The sequence below is a fragment of the Mastigoproctus giganteus genome, chromosome 4 (assembly GCF_048544385.1).
Source record: "Mastigoproctus giganteus isolate SK-2022 chromosome 4, ASM4854438v1, whole genome shotgun sequence".
In the NCBI taxonomy this organism is placed as follows: domain Eukaryota; kingdom Metazoa; phylum Arthropoda; class Arachnida; order Uropygi; family Thelyphonidae; genus Mastigoproctus; species Mastigoproctus giganteus.
The window spans coordinates 205,942,320-205,964,074 of NC_143578.1; the positions used below are offsets into that span (position 1 = coordinate 205,942,320).

The 21,755-nt window shown below is 39.2% G+C and overlaps 1 protein-coding gene across 2 annotated transcripts in view; it reads right to left on the reverse strand.

Annotated features, from left to right (window-relative positions):
- The window catches only part of LOC150087342 (beta-1,4-mannosylglycolipid beta-1,3-N-acetylglucosaminyltransferase brn-like), a 66,354-nt gene that overhangs the window by 6,673 nt on the left and 37,926 nt on the right, over window positions 1–21,755 (reverse strand). The window contains exons 2-3 of one of the 2 annotated variants that reach the window (XM_090372004.1): window positions 21,003–21,179; window positions 11,679–12,040 (exon numbers count right to left, since the gene is read on the reverse strand). The gene's annotated coding sequence lies outside the window, so the exon portion shown is untranslated. The remainder of the gene's footprint in view (window positions 1–11,678; window positions 12,041–21,002; window positions 21,180–21,755) is intronic. The other variant, XM_090372005.1, reaches the window with a different exon arrangement.

The window sequence follows — 21,755 nt, forward strand, 5'->3', positions numbered from 1 at the left end:
TACTTATTCTCAGATAGGTACCACCACCCAGACGGCACCGTTTCAGGGCTATATGGCCCTTCTTCGGTGGGTGGGTAGGTACCCAAGTGATGCAATGATGGCAAAACAGTTATGAAGTATAACTCTACAATATGAGAGATGCCTGATGGTGTATGATGTATTTAGTTAATGTTAATCAACATTGTACATTGTATCAATAGGTTATATCTAGAGAGAAAGGAAGTGAATGAAATAGTCAATAATAGATTAAAAATGAATTTCGTAGTATGAACCAGAGCTATAATGCTCAATACATTGTATGTTGATATCAATATTTGTAAAAGAATAAGAGACGTTTACCTCAATATGGTACACAGAACACTTCTGTATGATACTCTCCAGAAATTAAAAGAAAAACAATTAAAAAAAAAAAATCTAATATCTTACATTACAGTAAGAAATAATTAACAATAATTAAAAATCAAATGAACACAACTAAAAATTAATTTAACGAAAAAAATGCAAAATGATTTTCCTTTCTGAAGCTGACAATGCTTTTTGACTACATGTCCTGATCACAGGAATGAAAATTACCAAATAGGGGTGAGCGTGGAACTTAAATAGAGATTATTTGTCTTCGCGCATGCGCGTAAAGGACCACGAGTCAGAGATTAGATATGTCCGGTGAACATTAACAGAATTCTCATGTAATTTAATTTCGATGGTTTCTGCAAATAATTATCTCGTATAATTATGTTGGACACTAAGTATTTTGGCCTCATTAAATAAAAAAGTATGTTTTTCATTAACGGCATGAAAGGCTAATTCTGACACTGCTGAATGAGAAGCACGAACTGAGGCTGTGTGTTGATTAACACGAAAATTCAGAGGAAAACCACGTAGAACCCTGATAAGACGAGTCGCAATCACCGCAAGAAATGTTGTATACTAGGTCATTTATTTTGTTGCAAACGATATTGAGGTATTTACGTCATACTGAGGTAAACTCTTATTCTTTTACAAACACCATTCAATAATAAATCTCAGCCACAGAAAATGACTCTTCCCAATCACATACAGGAACTCCCCGACTTATGTCTAATTTGCGTAACTCAACTTACGCAAATTAGACTTTACGTAAGTTTTTGCCAGCTGGTGCAAACTGAAAACAATATAGAAACATATTTTGCATATGTAGGGATAAATGGAGGTATTGTGAAAATATCATAACGTGGGTTTACATTATGTATTTTCGTAAAAAAAAAAAAAAACCTGGGTTTTTTTTGGTTTTTTTTTTATTTGTTCCAAGTCCTTTGAAGTTGAAAATTTCACTATACAGAGCGTTTCAAAAATGATGGTCAATAATTTAAAGGTGAAAAGTACAAACTAAAATAAGCAAAAAAATCCCAGGGAATATTGAGCCGCAAATGAAGCGTTTTCGAGATAATGTACATTTCCTGTTAAGATCTGCCACTGACTATGGGAGCACTAGCTTAGCAAAAAAGCTGTGAATCCTTTGCTAAGGGTGGTTTTATTAAACATAAGATAATACATTTTTAATTTTTGGTTTCAACACCCCAGGATTTTACAGTTGTTACAAGTTACAGGATGTTACAAAATGTGTTCAAAATGTTGTCCTTGCATCCGTACGCAGCTTTGTGTTCTTCTCTGCATTGAGTTGCAAATCCTCTCAAGCATTACTGGGTCATTTCTGATTTGCTGAAAGGCTCCTTCAACCAGACACTGCAATTCCTAAGCTGTGTTAATGTCATAAGTGAACACCAAGCTTTTTACATGACCCCAGATACAAAAAATCCATAGGATTTAAATCTGGTGATCTGGGAGGCCACATTGCAGGCTAACAGGAGAGCCTGTTAGCCTGTTTGGCTGAAAGTGTGGTCCAATTAGATGGTCTTCTAGTAGTCCTGCCCAAACATTCAATGAGAAACATTGCTGATTTCGTGACTCGTGAATTGCATTAGGATTTTCATAGGACCAAACGTGACAGTTATGAAAATTAAAAATACCTTCATGAGTAAACCCAGCTTCATCAGTGGAAAAATGTTGTTTAAAAATTGGGGGATCAGGACACACTGTTGTTGCATCCACTGGCAGAAGTTCATTCTGGGAGGGTAGTCTGTATTGCTGAGACCTTGTACATGCTGGATATGGTAGGGGTACAGTAATTGGTGATGTAAAATTCGCCACACACTGCTATGACTCAGTACACAGTCTTGCAGAGCAACTCTCCTTGTCGAAATTCCTGGTTTTGTTTTATTCTTTCTAACACTCTTTCCTCAACATCACATGTTACGCTTCTGGGCCTACCTGCTCGTACTCCATGTGCGAAGTGCCCATGTTCTCTAAGACATTGATGTACCCTGATGAATATGCACCTGTTCGGCTGCCTTTGGCAGGGAAATGCTTCTTGGTACAAACGTGCAGCCTCGAGTGCACTGCTGTTAGCTTTACCATACATGAAGTGCATGTCCGCATACTCTTCGTTGCTGTAAACTCTTTTCATGTTTACTAACCTTTGACAAGTACTAGTATGCCTGCTACATCTCAGAGCATTGAGAGAGGGGAAAGGGAGAGAATGAGCATAACCTAACCTAAACAAACAAGTCAGTGGTGGATCCCAACTAGAAATGTGCAATACCTCGAAAATGATTCACTTAAGGACCCATGTTTACTAGACTTTTTTTTTGCATATTGTAGTCTGTACAGTTCACCATTAAATTATTGACCATCACCCTGTATAACTAAGCTATTTATCTCTCTAAAAGGTCATATTTATAATGGAAATGCACTACCCTTTCATCCTTATCATATATTCCCGTTATAAGAATAAATTAATAAATTTTGAACGCCTTTGTGATATTTTTCTAAAGCATGTTTCTGGAGGTCAAACCAAAAAACAATAAAAACAATCTGCACTTTCCAGTTTATTGGGCTTTTCTGTTAGCACAATCTATTATAAATGGGTAATAAACTCAATCTTATTGCATTTGCGATAATCCTGATAACTGGAATTCTGTGGGATTTTACGTTACGGTATTATGGTGAAATGTGTTCCCCATCACTGAATCTTCAATCATATAAAAAACAAATTTTCAGAAACTTCTCTTCATTCCTATTTACATATTACAATGATGAAAGGAAAGGGAACAATGAAAAGTGCAAGTGCTGGCAGTGCCAGGAAATGAAACAAAATTGATTTAGAAATGAAGATGAAAATGATTAAGAAATACGAAGCAGGACAAAGTTTGTCATCTATTGCAAGGGTATTAGGTCTCACTGCTTCAACAGTGAATACTATTTTAAAGGACAGTGCACGTATAAAAGAACATGTCAAAGGATCAATGCACTTAAGATCAACAGTGTTCAGGTGCTATATCAAAGATGGAAAAGCTATTAATAATATGGATGCAAAATCAGATTCAGAAGCAAGTGCCTCTGAGTCCAATGGCCATTCAAGCAAAAAGTATTTATGAAAATATTAAAGATAAGTACGGCAAACCCCAAGCCAAGTTCGTGGCAAGCAACGGTTGGTTTAATATGATCAAGTATCGCACTGGTTTCCAAAACATTAAAGTATGCAGTGAAGTAGCCAGTGCCAATTCTGCTGCTGAAGAGAAATTTTGTGATGTGTTGGAAAAAATTATTGATGAAGGCAGCTCTATTCAACACGGCAAATTTTTAACATTCACAAGACCGCTTTGTATTGGGAGAAAAATTCCAGGTCAAACATACATTGCCAAAGAGGAAAAGACAATGCCATATTTCAAGGCTTCAAAGATAGGGCCATGCTCTTGCTTGGGGCTAATGCAGTGGGAGATTACAGATTAACACCACTACTTATGTACGATTGTGGAAATCCTTGTGCATTTAGGGGTATCAATAAAGCCACCCTACCGGTGCATGCATTTCCGATCGAACCAGAGAGCATGGATAACAATCTCTCTCTCTCTCTCTCTTTGAGGATTGGCTTAAATGCTGCTTCATTCCCGAGGTTGAAAAATATTGTAAAGACAACGACGTTCCTTTCAATATTTTGCTTCTATTAGATAATGCTCCTGGACATCCTACACATCTAGATGATTTCAATTCGAACGTGAGAGTCATATTTCTACCGTCAAACATGACTTAACTTATCCAACCTATGGATCAGGGTGTTATTTCAAATTTAAAAGCATACTATTTACGCACAACATTTGCTCAGGCATTGTCTGCAGTAGACGGTGAGAAAAATTTTACATTAAGACTTTTGGAAATCTTACAGTATTTACCACGCCATCTTAAACATTAAAAAGGCCCGGACAGATTTGATTTGATTTGATTTGATTTGATTTCGATTTTATTGGCGCATTAGCAGCTAGGGCTATAATGTGCCAAGACCAGGTAAAAATTTAACATCTCAGTGACCTAATTAATTAGGCCGCCATGTCCAGATATAAAAATAAATATATAAAAAAGATAAATCAATAAAAGACATAACAACAACATATAAATTTTAAATACGATTAAAAACCTTTATTGCTTTCAAAAAGCTAAAAATGGCAGACACATTGTCATTGTCGGATAAAATCTTACTGAGTGTATAAGGCTCAGTCAGATGATTAAAAGCGGTAAAACAGGTGCTGCTAAAATATGGACAGTCAATTAAAAGGTGTCTGATCGTTAGAATTGTGCCACACGACTCACACATAGGAGGGTCATCAGCCCTCAGCAAAAACGAATGAGTTAAATGAGTGTGTCCTATGCGGGTCCGGGCAAGAACAACTTCCTCCTTACGATTGCTGCGCAGACTAGACTGCCACGGTTCAATAACAGGCTTTATACAATATAGTTTATTTCCAGTCTGTCTATTCCATGAGTCCTGCCATTGGGAATGTATCTTTTGATGTATTATTTGCCTGTAGTCTGTATAGGGGACTGACAGGCTGTGGTTGTTATTGGGAATTGCTGATTTGGCTGCGGCGTCAGCCAAATCATTTCCCCTAATCCCAATGTGGCTGGGAATCCAGCAGAAGCGGATATCATATTCACGTCCGAGGAGGAAGTGAATCTTCTGCTGAATACTAGACAGAACTGGATGAGGATTATATCTTACAGATATTAAGGCCTGTAACACGCTGAGAGAATCAGAGTATAAAATGAACCGTTGGTATTGGCATTCACTAATGTGATCCAAGGCTAACTCTATAGCATGCAGCTCTGCAGTAAATATACTGCATTCAGAGGGAATCTGCTCCGATGTAGTGCTGTCTGTAAAGACAGCAGCAGATCCCACATATGATTCCGACTTCGAACCGTCTGTGTAAACAGGCGCGAAGTCAGAATGTTCAGCTCGGTGTGCTGAATAAAGCTGCAGGTAGACAGACAATGGAGTGTCCGACTTTCCCCAATTTCTAAGGGACAAGTCACATGTTGGGAAATGAGCATGCCAGGGTGGAAGGGGTTGCTTTGGTGTTTGGGCAACCTTGTCTACCTTAATATTAAGTTCTTTGAGTAGCTCTTGGAGACGAATACCAAAAGGACGATTGGCAGTCTTACGGGTGTTGTACAAATTTTCCCATCGTGGCTCAAAAACGAATGGCCACGTAGGATGGTCTGGCAGGGATTTTAGTTTCAAGGCATACTTTAGAGACAACTGCTTACGTCGAAGTGATAACGGTGGTTCGTTTGCTTCGACGTATAGCACTGGACGGGAGATGTTCGAAATGCTCCAATAGCGATACGGAGAGCCTGATGATGGACAGGATCCAGCCATCGAAGTACACTGTCTCTGGCCGAATTGTATACCAGGGACCCGTAATCTATTCTGGATCGTACAAGTGCACGATAGATGCGTAATAGGGTGCATCGATCCGCACCCCAAGATGTTGAGGAAAGAGAGCGCAGAATATTCAGCCCTCTTGTGCACTTTGTGTGGAGTTGACGGATGTGATCCAGAAAGGTCAGCTTTTTATCGAATACGAGTCCCAAGAATTTTGTGTCCGCTGCTACTGGAATTGCATTTTGTCCGAGCTTTAATTCAGGTTCAGGATGAAGATTACGCTTGCGACAAAAGTGTACGCAAACGGTCTTCTCCGGCGAGAACCTGAAGCCATTAGCAAGTGCCCAGGAGTTGAGGCGATCAATAGCTTTCTGCAGTTGTCTTTCAATAACCCTCATGTTGCATGACTGACAAAATATGCTAAAGTCATCAACATAGAGGGCACTGTGTACAGTTGGAGGAAGTTGTTCTGTGATGGAATTTACTTTGATGGCAAAAAGCGTAACACTTAATACTGATCCTTGTGGTACTCCCTCCTCTTGAGTGAAGGAACGAGAGAGTGAGGATCCCACACGAACTTGGAAAGATCGATTGGCTAGAAAGTTTTTAATAAAAATGGGGAGTTGCCCCCTAAGGCCAAGGCTATGCAGATCTTTTAAGATGCCAAATCTCCAAGTTGTGTCATACGCTTTTTCCATGTCAAAGAACACCGACACCAAGTGTTCGCGTTTCAGGAAAGCATCCCGGATGGATGCTTCCAATCTAATAAGATGGTCCAAAGTGGACCGGTTCCTTCGGAAGCCGCACTGGATGTTGGAGAGAAGGTCATTTGTTTCGAGATACCATATCAAACGAGAATTAACCATTCTCTCCAGGATTTTGCACAGACAGCTGGTCAGAGCAATAGGACGATAATTTGTGGTGACTTTTGGATCCTTTCCTGGCTTAGGAAAGGCAAGAACGATTGCGTTTCGCCAGGAGTCCGGAAACTGCCCTTCAGTAAAGATTCTGTTATACAGAAGGAGCAGACAATCCATAGATTTTGGGGAAAGATGTTTAATCATGTCATAATGGATGCCATCTGGTCCAACAGCACTTGCTTTGGAAAGAGCGAGGGCTCTTTTCAGTTCCTGAATAGTAAAATCCCCGTTGTAGGGATAGAGGCCCTTGGACTTAAAATTAAGTGCTTCTCTTTCCAGTTTATGTTTCAGGACCAGGAACTCGGGGGAGTACGAGGATGTTGCGGAGATGTTAGAGAATGTTTCCCCAAGAGCATTGGCTATTGCAGTTGGATCTGCAATAGCGCATCCATTATAATCTAGGATTGAAGAAGGGTGGGATGTATATTTTCCCTTCATTTTCCGGATTTTATCCCAGACTACCTTAGAGTTGGTAGACTGGTTAATAGATGATGTAAAACGGATCCACGATTCCTTTTGACTCTGACGACGGATGTAGCGTGCTTTGGCTCGTGCACGTTTAAAGGCTATAAGGTTGGTCGTGGTAGGATATCGGCGGAATATCCCCCACGCTTTGTTTTGAGCCTTTTTTGCTGCTGTGCATTGTGAATTCCACCAAGGTTTAGGAAATGGTGGAAACCGGGCAGATGTTTTTGGAACAGCATTCGCAGCTGCTTGGACAATATTTTCTGTGATGTACTTAACTGCATCATTGATAGACTCTTGACTGACTGTGCTAAGATCAAAATTTGCCTGATGTTGGAAGGCAATCCAGTCAGCCTGATCAACCTTCCACCGCAGTAACCTAAAAGGAAGACATGGTCTCCCACTGTGTAACAAGGTTATCACGGGGAAGTGATCGCTTCCATATGGATTCTCCTCCACCTCCCAAGTGAGTGAAGGGAGTAGAGAAGGGGAGCAGATAGAGAGATCAATGGCAGAAAAAGTACGGGTAGGCATGTGGAAGAAGGTGTTTGTTCCAGTATTTAGAAGGGAAAGGTCATTGTCATTGAGCATACGCTCTATGACTCGTCCCCTTCCGTTGATGTTAGCACTACCCCACAGGGTGTTATGTCCATTCATATCCCCGAGAAGTAAGAAAGGGGGAGGCAACTGCGTTAGAAGATCATCAAGGTCTTCCTGGGAGATGTCGGTCCCAGGTGGCAAATAGATAGAGCAGACGGTTAATAAAAATCCCACCGTAAGGCGAATTGCAACAGCTTCTATGCTAGTTGTAATTAGCAAGGGCTGCACTGGGGTCTGGTTACCCACAAGGATAGCCACTCCCCCATGTACAGCGCCATCCGCAATTCTATCCTTACGAAAAATTGTGGTGTTATGAATGGTGGGATCGTCATTTGCCTTTAGATACGTCTCCTGCAAGCAAAAGCAAACTGGCTCGTGCTTTTGCAGGAGGGCTTTGATGTCATCAATATTTCGCCGGAATCCACGACAATTCCATTGTAGGAATTTAGCCATTATTTTGGCTTGGTGGGTCCATCAGGCGGCTTCCGAGGTGCTGAGGGCTTACTTTTATCAGTCTTGGATTTGTCTTTTTTGGGGAAGAATGGACGCTATCCCGTGTCCATTTCCTCCTCCGCAAAGAGTTCCAAAACTGAATCTTCGGGTACCTCCTTTTGCTCCACATCCATCTTTTCTTGGGTACTAGTGGGGAGTTCCCCTTTTTTATTCTTTTCTTTCATAGTTACCTTTGGAACTTGAGGAGCGTTAGGAGGTACCGATATAGGATGGTTGGTTATTTGGTTTTTAGGAGCATTAGCAACTAAGGCCATATTGCTCCGGGATATGCGGTGGTTATTCCCTGAATGACCTTTCCGCATCCTCCGTATTTGGTGGTGACGGGCTCGAACCCCGGTCTAATCAAGAAGCGTGTGTTACGCACTGCTGCTCCTTCCCACCTGGCTACGGAGGTGCCACCGATATAGGAGTGGCAGCTGATTGGTCCTTCTGCGCAGGTTTTTGAGTACTTAGGAGATAACGCGCGATGGGAGTGAAAGACTCCTTTGGAGGAATGGTCATGTCCGTCTGAGTTCCGACGGAACATCTCCCTGCTACCTTCTGGGCGTACGTAGGTTTGTTGATATTCAGGGGTTTGACCGATTTCCTTGCCTCCTGGTATGATATATTTAGCTCTGCCTTCAGCCATTGAATTTCTTTTTCTTCTTTCCACCTCTGGCATGCTCGTGAATAGGCCGGGTGTTCGCCTTCACAGTTAGTACAGGTGGGTTTTGCGGCTGAACATGCTGTTGTTTCGTGGTCCTTTGCACCGCATCGAGCGCATGCAAGGACTCTGCGGCAGGCCATTTGAGAATGTCCGTACTTCTGGCATTTAAAACACCGTAAAGGATTTGGAACGTACGGACGCACTGAACAGTTGATGTATCCAGCTTTAATCTCGTCAGGAGGTTTAGGAGAGTTAAAAGTCAGGATAACGCTCCTGGTTTTAACAATTTTTCCATCCCTTCGCGCAGTGATTCTCTTGACGGCAATGACTCCCTGTGGTTTTAATTCGGAGCAGATTTCCTCCTCGGTTACGTCGAGAAGGTCCCACTCCGAAATGACACCCCTCGATGAATTGAGTGTTCTGTGTGGTGTCACTGTTATAGGGATACCTCTGATTGATGTTACTCGGAGTAGATGTTCCGATTGCCTGTCATTTTTAGTTTCAATTAAGAGGTCTCCAGAACGGAGCCTCTTAACTGATTTGGGAGAACCTGCTAACCCGTCTAACCCTTTTTGAATAAAAAAGGGCGACATTTTGCCAATCGGTTTTTCATTGGTGGAATGCATAATGAGAAATCTTGGGACAGGCCCTGATGATGATGTTTCAGTTCGCTGCCTCTTTGTCGCAATAATATTATCTGCCTCTCCGTCTATGTTTTCAGATAGGGACCGGGTTGGGGCCCCTGAAGGAATATGTTTATCAGGATTCATGGGAGTTTTTAAATGGTTCAGTGCCCGGGCTCCCCACCCACCACGGAGCCCAAAGGGATGCCCACTACCCGGCATGCAATAAATGCGCTCGGGAGTGGGACGCCAGGGCTACCCAGACACTATACCCGCACCGCCGCCAGCCTGAATCCTGTCCCTCGGACCATGAGGGTAGGGGCGTGGCATTGACACGGTTGACCCTCGCAGGCGAACCTACTAGCCGATTGATCCTAGCCGGGCCTTCCAGGACCACCCGTCTTGTCGAAGCAGGGGCCAAAGTGGTGTATTGAAGCTGGGCCCCTCAACCAAGGATCCCCCTTTCCGAATTTCCACGGGTCGCAGCGCACGGCAAACACGCAGGATTCCATTGATGTAAGCCCGGAACCTAGGCTGTGGGCGTTGGATCCCAGTGATGCTAGTCTGGAAGTCCAGCAGCGTCACTGGGAGGTCCCCTCACCACGTACAGGTGCCCACGTCGAGGGGCCCGGACAGAAATTACTAAAAGTTGTTTAAATACAACGTGGATGAAAATATGCTCATAGCACGTAAAAGGCTTCGATGGGTTTGAAAAATACGAATCATATGAAGAGGTTACAGATAAGATTGTAAAGGCTGCAGCATACTTCAGTTGGAGATTGTTGCCAAAGACGTGGAGGAGTTAATAGAGGATTAGTTTGTTGTTTGGTTTTTTTTTAGGAGCATTAGCAACTAAGGCCATATTGCTCCGGGAATATGCGGTGGTCATTCCATGACCTTTCCATATCCTCCGTATTTGGTGGTGACGGGCTCGAACCCCGGTCTAATCAAGAAACGTGTGCTATGCACTGCTGGGTTAATAGAGGAAGAAGGGAAGAAATTATCTAACGTAGAATTTATTGACTTGCAAGCAGCAATAGTGAAAGAAGAAAATGCTGACGAAGCTCAAGGTGTATCAAATGAGGAACTGAGATGCTTCATCACCAAAGAGATGGCAATGGCGAGGTTTGAGAAGATGGACCCTCACAGTGAACAATTCTTAAAAGTTAACATTTAAAATAATTAAATGCACATGGCATAATACTTTAAGAGTTTAGTATCTATATAATATCGGTGTTTAGATACACCATAGACACTCTTAAAAAAACTACAAAGTAGTTGTTGTGGGCATCATTTTCTCTTTCTCATATTGTGCTCTGCCTTCACGACGAGTTGCCATGATACTGCACTACCTCAAATAAGTAACGCTTCACTAATAGAGAAGACTATTGTTACTTATTCTCAGTGAGTACCACCACCCAGACATGTTTCAAGGCTATTGGCCTATCATGTCTGCAATACTAGGGTACCTGCCCACCCACTGATGATAGGCCAATAGCCTTGAAACATGTCTGGGTGGTGGTACTCACTGAGAATAAGTAACAATAGTCTTCTCTATTAGTGAAGCGATTACTTATTTGAGGTAGTGCAGTATCATGGCAACTCGTCGTGAAGGCAGAGCACAATATGAGAAAGAGCAAATGATGCCCACAACAACTACTTTGTAGTTTTTTTTAAGAGTGTCTATGGTGTATCTAAACACCGATATTATATTAAAAGTTAACAGAGGGGTAATTGATATGCTTGCTTGCTACACAGAAATCTATAATGAAAAGAAAAAAGCCACTGTCCAGTCATCCATTAACATGTAAGGTTTCGTAAGGTTGAGCAGCCGACCCCTTCTAAATCTCCACAGCCCTCAACCTCCGCAGCGGCGTACTTATCAGTGGAAGACGTTGATTCTGGCAACGATGCTCGAGAGATAAAACTTAATGACATCATGCCTGTCTCCTCTCTTTTTTTGTAATTTTATAATTTTGAAATTTTTTAAATTGCACACTTTTGTAATTTTTTCTGCACATGAGATAAAAAAATTGAATAAATACAATAAATAATTCTATTCACATGTTCGTCGAACATTTCTTTTTTTATTCAATCAATTCAGCGAGCACAGCTGCGAGTGCTGTACAAGCATGGGGGAAATTCCAACTTACGTAGAATCCCGTGGGACGCAACCCTTACGTTAATCAGGGAGTGGCTGTTCTGACAACTTCCCGTTCTTGAAACTAGTTCCTGTCTGCTTACCTTCCATGGAGTTGATACTTATTTCATTATTCAAATTGAAACAGATGAACAAATAAGCATCTATACTGCAGTGGTATTACTATCTCCTTATCATCATGCCTGCTTTGAAAACGCCACTATCGATGCAATCAATTCTCATAAGAGACCTCTCCCTGATAGGGTTGCTAGGTTGGCAGTGATGAAGAAGAGTCAACCGCAGTTGCTCAGGGGGCTCAAATGACATCCTCGTGAACTCGGAACTGATTTTCTGGCATGTCTGTTTCTTCTTTATCTTTATACAAGAAACAAATGCTTTGGTTAGTAATCTGCTGAAAAAGCTAACATGATTATGATTAGCAGAAATATATCTGGTACTCTAGAATTTTTCTTTTATTAGTACTTATTCAATTTTAATGTCATCTGTATTTTTTAATGCCTAGTGCATTAAATAACTAGTTCTTTTAACAAACACAAAATGAGTGTTTATTCTTATTTAACATTTTTCTTAAACATAACATAAAACATACCAACAGTGAAAGCATACTTGTTATCTAAAATTTTTGAGCAATAAACTCATCTGAATACCTCTGTACAATTTCTTTCTGGTAACATTCAATCATTTAATTCTTTTTTCAGTAGTTTTCAGCGTATTTTTCATACCTTGTGGCTGTCTTGAGGAATATAAAAACTTCTTTTTTTTTTTTTGTCTTTTTTGGAAAAAAAAAAAAAAAAAAAAAGATGCTATTTATTCCTCCATAGGCCTGCCACACATTAGTGTACTTGTTATACCAGTGATAGCGACATTTCATACACAGACAATTCAAAAAGAATGATGCATTTTCACTTATTTATTGTTAAATAACCAGTGAGCCCGCAGTCATGTAATATGCACCATCATACCTTAAAGTTATAAACTTTCAATGTAGGACTAGGCAAACAATCAATAATCAAATTCCTGCCACACTTTCCCCAGCATGCGACTGTTTCTGGCTGCCATTGCTGTGATGATCCGTTGTCTTAATTCCTCAGTTAGTGGAATGACAACTCTGACAATTACATTTTCCATTACTGACCTGCCCTTCCACAACTGGCCTCCCAGGTCTCCAAAAAAACACCCATGTGACTTCTTTCCCTGGGGGGTACATGAAGGACACTGTCTATAGACTATCCCTGCCACACGATATTCAGGAATTAAGTTGACGAATCATCACAACGATAGCAGCGATAAACAGGAACATCCAGGAGAAAGTATAGCAAGAATTCAGTTATTGAATTGATGTGTACTGTGTGACAGAAGTGCCCATATCGAAAGTTTATAACTTTAAGGTATGAAACAGAGCTTTTCTAATGATTGGTGCATATTGCATGACAAGAGGTTCACTGGTTACTTCACAATAAGCATATGAAAGTGCATGCATCATTCTTTTTTGAATTATCCTGCATTGAATAGTTCACAATGCCCTGTACTTTTGTTTGTTTTTTGGTAATCAGTTTTTAAAGTTACTGTATACAACTACTTCTTTATCACTTTTATAAAATTCAACAACTTAATAATATGCAGCATTATGATATTCATTGTATTAAAAAAAACAGAACTGTTTCATTTCCATGCTATTACAATTAAAGCTGCTGTTCTTCGTTGTACAGAACACTTCCTTCAATAAGGTTCACATTGTAACAGAGTAATGTCAGCAGTTTAGTGCCAGCAGTGAAAGGTAATCCTACCATACTTTGCTGTGAATTTCAGCAATTTTCCAGCATTTTTCCTCTGTAAGATAACGTTAGATTGAATTATTTGTTATCAACGTAACAAATAAAGCAGTGTTCAGTCTGCTGCCACAAAATTAAGCAGTAAAAGTAAAATACTAAATTTTATTATTATTATTAGCAGCATATGATACAAGGAAGCAAGCTTATAAAGCCTCATCAAAAAAAAAAAAACCTCACACATCACTTAGCTGCCTCTTCCAATAATTTGTATAGTTCTTCCTTTCAAACTGCCCACCTCCACAACACCAGATGGAAATTTGTTCCAAAAGCAACCACCCAGCAGCTGAAGGAACACCTCACACCTATCCTGCAACCATCCTCAATTTGAATTTCCCATGGTGGTATGCAATGGTGGAAATCTGCAGCACAATTTCTAAATTATTGAGACTTTTCTGCAAATTGTACAGTTTTTGAATGCTGGTTTTTAAGGTTTTACTGTATATGTAGGGGTTGCAGTTAAAATGCATGATTTTGCCCACACCATGAATTGTCCAAATATGAAATTTGGAACAGGAAGCATCTAGACCATGTAGAAATAAAAGGCACAAAAAAAAAAAAATGTATATATATATACATATATATATATAATATATACACATGACAGGGCATATGACACAGCATGGTACTGCATGCCAGATGACACACAGCACAATTTGTTTGATCATTGTTATACTACATGTATGATCATTGTTATACTACAAATCATGAGGGCAAAAACTTCTCAATGTGATAGCCACTTATGATGGAAGTCTAGTTTGCATATCAGCTATTGTCTGAAACATGTCGCAGGGAACACTGGCAAAATTAATTCTTTGCCAGTGTTACCTGGCAAAGAATTAATTAAGGACAGGAATTAATCCCTGTCCTTAAGAAATCTAGTTAACTAGAAGTTACAAGGATTAAGGTCAAGAGAGTGAGGTGGCAAAATTTCAGGAAATAATGTCAAAGGTAGCCCAAGCTGATATGCGAACTGCACTTCCAACACAGTTCAGCAAACTGTGTTGGAAGTGCAGTTCGCATATCAGCTATTGTCTGAAACATGTCACAGGAAACTGGCAAAATTCTTTGTGAAGACTTCCTTTAAATCAACCAGAGGTGAACGTTACCTTTGTAAATCCTGTCCTTAAGATATCTAGTAACTAGAAGTTACAAGGATTAAGGTCAAGAGAGTGAGATGGCAAAACATCAGTAAATAATGTCAAAAGTAGCCCAAGACGACTGATTCTGACTACAAGTCCCTCAAATCAAGATATCTTATTTCTATTGCTGCTACCCGCCTTCAACATGCATTTAATGTTCATTAACAGACTGCATCTTCCGTTCCACAAAAAGGATGGTACCGTCACATTTTTAAAGCAGATACTTTATGTCTACTTTTCCTCCTCCTCTTTTTTTTTTTTTAACCTGCCTAGAAATTCTTCTTATAAATGCATGGTTTTGGTTCTCGTTCATTTTGAATGCTTCTATGCCCAAGGTTTGTCTTATTTCTATTTAAGTCATAGCGAAGCATTGAGTTAATGGTTTAGTCTGAAACAAAGCAATCTATTTATGAAAATTTTCATAAGAACTCAACTGACCCAAACCACAATCATTATTCTACATTCAGACTTATGTTTGATACTGCCACAGCGCAAACTTTATCTGATTTTGTATATACCAGAACTAAAATAAGTTGGATAAATGTATGCAGTGCATTATATTTTTTTCTTAAATTAATTGAATTTTTTTTTCTGTGATTAACAGAAGTGAAACATAAATATAGTTATCTTTTATTATAACTTTCTTATATTATAACTTTATAATCTTAATACAGTCGAAGCTCTTTATAGCAACCCTCTTTATAATGTGTCAACACATTATAACATCCTATGTGGTTGGTCCCAGCCAATTTCTCGTTAACCTAATGCTATTTTACATTCAGTATAACGATATTGAAAATAAAAGGATCTCTCTATAATGACCATAAATTTCTGCCTCTTAATCTGAATTATTATCTTTTTATTACAATATTCGCATTTAAAAATGATAGTATGGTTCAAATATATTGAAGTATTTGACAAGCTTGCAGCCTGACCATGAGAAATCATTTGTTAATTCCCATGCTAATTTCTCGCAGTGCAATAATTAAATGAACATCAGCCAGAAGTTAATTTAATTAGTTAGAGTGTGTTTATTGGCATGGCTCCAAGAAGGCAGATAGTTTTGCCAATTGGTCCTTGAGGTCGTCACAGACATTCTCTCAGATATGTCAGACAAGCTGTACTTGCTAACTGTGAGTTTAAACGCTGATGGAACTGATATTCAGCTGACATTCAAGTCAAGTGGACACAATTTTGGCGAAGACCGGACGGTCTGTGACAGCCAAATCCTCTGCTTGAACCTTCACGATGGTGGGACTTTAGTAACCCCCCCCAGGTATAACCTCCATGCACAAGCACACTGTGGGTGACCACCCAGGTGTGAACCAACATATGCAGGGGTCGAGGTGTGGCGCACACACCACATGGAGGAATTCCACCCCTCTGTGTTACCAGGCAATATTAGGTGGTAGATGACTCATCTATCGGTGCAATACCACCACTTTGCTTATTGGAAGCTTGAAGTGGTGGAACCCATATTTAGTCTCCACAGCTAAGTTCCAGTACACCCTTCCCCATCTCTTCCATCATGCGGTATGACTGATGACTTTTGAGGTTATGATGAACATGGGGAGATCTAGTCTTCCTTACATTTCAAAGTTACAGCTATAAAACCTGGTTCGCAGACCGGCCACTAGTTAGTACACCAGACCGAACCTATTGGTAACTCTTTAGGAAGCTTCGGGATCAGCTAGTGTATAATCTTGCTACCTCTACTCTGCCAGATAGTGACTGGAGGGAGTCGGAGTAGTGTGTATGCGGGGGGCATTGTCGAGGCTACATTATGTCAAGAATCTGGGTATATTCTTACCATGTGTATGCCATATCCAAAAATTTTGTTACTTCATACAGCGTGTCCCCCCCACCACTTTTTCTTACTATTCAATACACCATGAATTGTCAAACTAATAGAGTAAGCTTATCTGCGAAAAGATCTAAACCTCCCAAACACTTCCTAGTTCATTTCACAAATATACGTTGTCTCAATTCTAATCTCAATGATGTCCATTTCCACTTGCAGTCTGCCAAACCACATGTACTTTTTCTGACAGAATCTCAGTTATCAGTTGATTCAACTACTGCTCATCTCAATTGCCCAAATTATTCGCTGTATGATTCCTTTCACTTCACAGGTGGTACTTGTGCATATATCCGTTCCGATACTCCCTGTCAGAACCTTGGTAATTTGGAATCTCCTCTCTTCGATTTTCTCTGGCTTAAAATCTCTCTACCTCATTGTGTCAAATTCATCTGTTGTTTGTCTCTACCGTTCAACCAACTCCACTAATCACTTGGAGCTCTCTGACTTCCTCTCTTTGCAACTTAACTCTCTCCAGTTCAATTTTCCTAACAGTGAGGTAATTTTCCTTGGTGATTTTAATGTTCACAACTCCAGCTGGATTCCGTTTTCTAATCACACCGACCCAGCTGGTCAAGATGCTGAGGCTTTTGCAATTACTAATGACCTTGCACAGATTGTTCATTTACCTACAAGAATACTGGACAATCCTAACCATACAGCCAATATGCTTGATCTTTTTCTCACAAACATCCCTTCTAAGTACACAGTCAAAGTGAGTGGCCCTTTGCGCACCTCAGATCACAACTTGGTAATTGTATCTTCACCAACGGAGCCTTTTCTTAACAAACTTTGCCTGTTTATTAAGGAAAAAAAGGCAAAGGTAAAGGAAGCCCACACGAGAAGCACGGCAAACTTCGAAAAAGTTTACCGGTGAAACTACGTTACGAACATTTTTTACGACACCAGAACTTCCAATATGACTCTGTTCATGATTCAATCAGTTAATTCAATTAGTGATTCTAAAGAAAAAAGGTCACCCCCCCCCTCCACTTCAGGAGGGTTTCAAGCTCCCGTGGGATTCAACTTCTACTTCAGACCGATAACACTCACCGTCTGTTTACTGAGCTAGCAACAATACAAATGCCATTACGGCAAAGTACTTTTACCGATAAATTTCATCGAACTTTTGCATACTTCTCATGTGGGCTTTCTTTTCTAATAACTCTTGCTCTAGAGGGGAAACTGGTGTAAAAATTATCCAAATAAAGAACACGTCCTTCATTAAGCAGATTAGCCATCAGTTTCATTGAGACGGCATAGGAATGTCCTTTACCTTCCACTGAATCACCCTTTCCGGTATAAATAGAGATTTCATGAGTATATCCGTCAGGCAAACAATTTATAAAATTTGATCCCATATTTATGAGATTTGTTAGGGATATACTGGTGAAAGAGTAACCTTCCACGCCAAGGGATCAAACTTTCATCAATGACAAAGTTTTTTCCTGGCTTTAACATGCTTTGAAAATTCCTATTGGCTTTATCTAAATAAAATTCTGATTTTATTGAGATGGTCATGTCCATTGGCAGTTTCATTGTCAGAGAAATGCCAATATTTCAGCAGATCTAGGAAACAATCTCTACTTATAGATTTCCTAATGAGATTATAAGAGTATAAATCTTTTTTTTACCAGTACAATCTTATATCTGGGACATGAACAATTCCCATTATCAATAATATTCCAAGAAATTTTTCCATTTCTGGTTCAGTAGTTGGTCTCCAATCAGGTTTCTTCTTTTTGAGTGTTCATATATTACTAGCTGCTGATGACAAACAGTACTGTGCATATCTGTTGGTTTCAGTCACTATCATCTGAAGGATATCGTCGGTTAGAAACAGTTTGTATATGTGGTAAGGTTGGTTCAAATCAACATCAACAAGGATTTCAGCATCTTTATTATATTCATTAATTGAAATTTTAGTTTTTCCTACATCTTGCTAATTAAGATTTTCAGACTTGATGCATTGGAGATTACTTGAGAATTTGGGTCATTATTTTCATCACTGATGTCATGATATTCATTACTTTCATCAGATTCTTCTGAGGTTTGGATCTTATCATCACCATCACTGTAATTGGAATGTATGTCTAAATCATCTAATTCTGATCCATCATCGGATTCATCACTAAAGAAATATTGTGGCTTCTTTTTTGCCCACAAGTCCAACTCTGTTCTCGATGTCCCTGGACGATTTTCATCTGAATCATCACTATCACTTATATTCGTCAAACATTCGTCTTTAGCTTGTTTACTGTAAAAAGAGGAGGGGTTCATTTCAAAACTTTTTTGAAATAGTTATCTATACATACGATAAACGAAAATTCAAAAGAGTTTACCTCGATCTCTAGATTATAGTGATAAACGAAATGTTCTCCACAAGTACACATATTTGAAATGAAGTCAATATGGAGACAATAACTATTGTCAGTCTCACAGAGTACGAACAAATTGGAAAACAATGCTCATGGCAGTATCAGGAAGTAATTCGAGCGTGCACATTGGCGACTCACTGGTGTTATCCCCATTCATTGACAATAATTAGCGCCACAGGGCAGGGCGAACCACTGGTGGGTCACTATCAAATTTTCACGAAAAACAAATGACAACCCATTTTTCTTGCACATACTGTGTTATTTTCGGTTCACTTAAATGAACCGAATTATGAAAAACACAGTCATCATTTGGGAAATAAAAGTTGTGAGTCTATCTGTCTCTTAGGCTTTGTGTTAAATAAACTACCCAGCAGGAACGTGTTAATAAAAATAAATTGGCAATAACAGCAGCTAAACTCAGAAAATGTTTACTTAATCCATTTCAGTTTATCAAAGATATTATTATTATTATTTATTATTATTATTATTAGCCATATGGTGCAAGGAAGCCTGAGGCTTATGCTGCACCAGGCAAAAAAAAAAAATTTCTGAATTACCCAAAGAGAGAGAGGTAGAAGGGAATCACCAAGAAAGAGAAGAATGGTGATATCCAGCTCAGGACCCTGGGTGTGCCAAGCTCATACTCACCAGATGTGAGCCCCTGGGGATCGTCTCATGAATCTCTTGGTAGTGTTTAACTGGCTTAAATTTAGCAGGAAATGGCCAATTAATAAAAATCAATTAAACAACAAAAAACCAATTAATGATTAATCGGCCAAGCAGCCAATTATGTACTGATTAATCGGTGCATCCTTAGTTCAGACAGAGCATGGCTTTGTTAAGGGGAAATCTTGCGTGACCAATTTGATAGGATACTACAATGTGGTCACAAAGGAACTGGATGCAAACAATAATTTTGATATCATATACTTGGATTTCAGGAAAGAAGCTTTTGATACAGTTACAGATAAAAGACTGATGAACAAATTGGGGCAGGTATGGCATTAAGGATAAATTGCTGCTACAGATAAAGGGCTGGTTGAGTGGGAGAAGACAGAGAATGGTAATTAATGGACACTGCTCTTCGTGGACTAATGTTATTAATGGTGTCCCCCAGGGTTCGGTCTTAGGACCATCGTTGTTTTCTATATTATCAAGGATTTTGATGAAGTCATATCTGGTTTAATGTCCAAGTTTGCAGGGTTGTTAATGACAGTAATGATGGTATGCTACTGCAACAGGATCTAGAAAAGTTTGCAGATGGGCTGTGAAGTGGCAACTGAAGTTTAATATTGACAAATGCAAAGTACTCCATATGGGTAGCAGCAATCCCAGAGTAATGTAACAACTGTGCAGTACTATACTTAGGTTAGTAAGAATGAAAAAAGACCTGGGTGTAATTCCGCAGTCGGATATGAAGTTTTCAGAACAGTGCAGACAGGCTGCCAGAGCAGCTCATGGGATCTTCTCAATGATATATAGGAACTTTGCTAGAAGCCTCATTTTAGGAAGGATGTAGAGCTACTGGAACAAGTACAGAGAAGGGCAATGAGAATAGTGAGGGGAACACAGTGGTGCTCTTACTAAGAAAGACTGAAGTTCTGCAAATTGCAGTGTCTGGTGAATAGGCACCTGTGAGGTGATCTGACTGAGGTGCATAAGGCTTTGAATCAATGCTAATGGGGGACATAAATTTAAATGAGATAAAACAGTTGCAGAATAGATGTGTGGAAGTTTGCCTTTAGCCAGCGAGTGGTTGACTGTTGGAATCCAACTTCCATCTGTTGTTTTGGAAGTTGATAGCTCGAATTGATTCAAGGAAGAACTAGACAAACTTTTAAAGCAAATGGATAGGTGAAATGAAGTTTTTTGTTTTTTTTTATGGAAGTGTAACCTTGCTTTCTTGCAGCATATGCTAATGCTATATATACACACACAAATATATAGACACACATACACAAATTAAACTTTTAAAAATTACGGATCATTTGTACCATCTGAGAACCCTTATTGGAACCCCAGAAATGTAAACCACTATATGGTTGCCAAATTAATTTCATCAAAAAAAATTAAATTCATAGACAAAAAAAAAAAAAAATAGATGCCTACCTTATAATTCATCTTTATGATCTAGCATGAAACATTAAAAACACATCCTGGAAATGATAATGCCAACCTGTTGCTTCTGCAATAGCTATCAAATTCGAAAATGAGCAGGAGTGGTAGAAAAAGAGTGGTAGAAGTGGTAGTAATTCAAAAGTGGTAGAAAATGTTTTGATGGATGATCTGTAAAAAGGTAAAAATTATCCAAAAGCTATATTTATGACAAGCAGAAAATTATACAACCTACTATTTTTCTATGTAACAGCATATTTTATTCTTCATCGCTAAGAACTATTTAAAAGCGTCTTAGTTTAAGATTTTTATCTATGTAAATAATAGGATGGCACCTATTTACAAATGATAAGTTGTTACAAATGACAGTTATGAAAAACCTGAGCTTTTCATTTGCCTTTGCTCTCATAACTACATTAATATCAGATCTTTTGTAGATCCATTATAAAAATGCTTTCTTCTGGGAAGTATACCATCCTTTAATTGTAAATTCCTTTTTTATTCGGGGTTTTCTAAATGCACCCTTTTCATTTGCTACGCCATTTATCTAGAGAAAATAATTTCATAGCTTTCTATTAATTTAGTTTTATCTTAAATCTTATACCATATACTGTGGGCTGGCTGTAACCCTGAGGTAATATACACATACAAAAGAATCCATATGAGTTCGAGTCCACTCATGAAAAAAAATGAGGATCCTATTTTTAAGCACATTCACATATATTCATAAAGCAACTATTGTCTTGA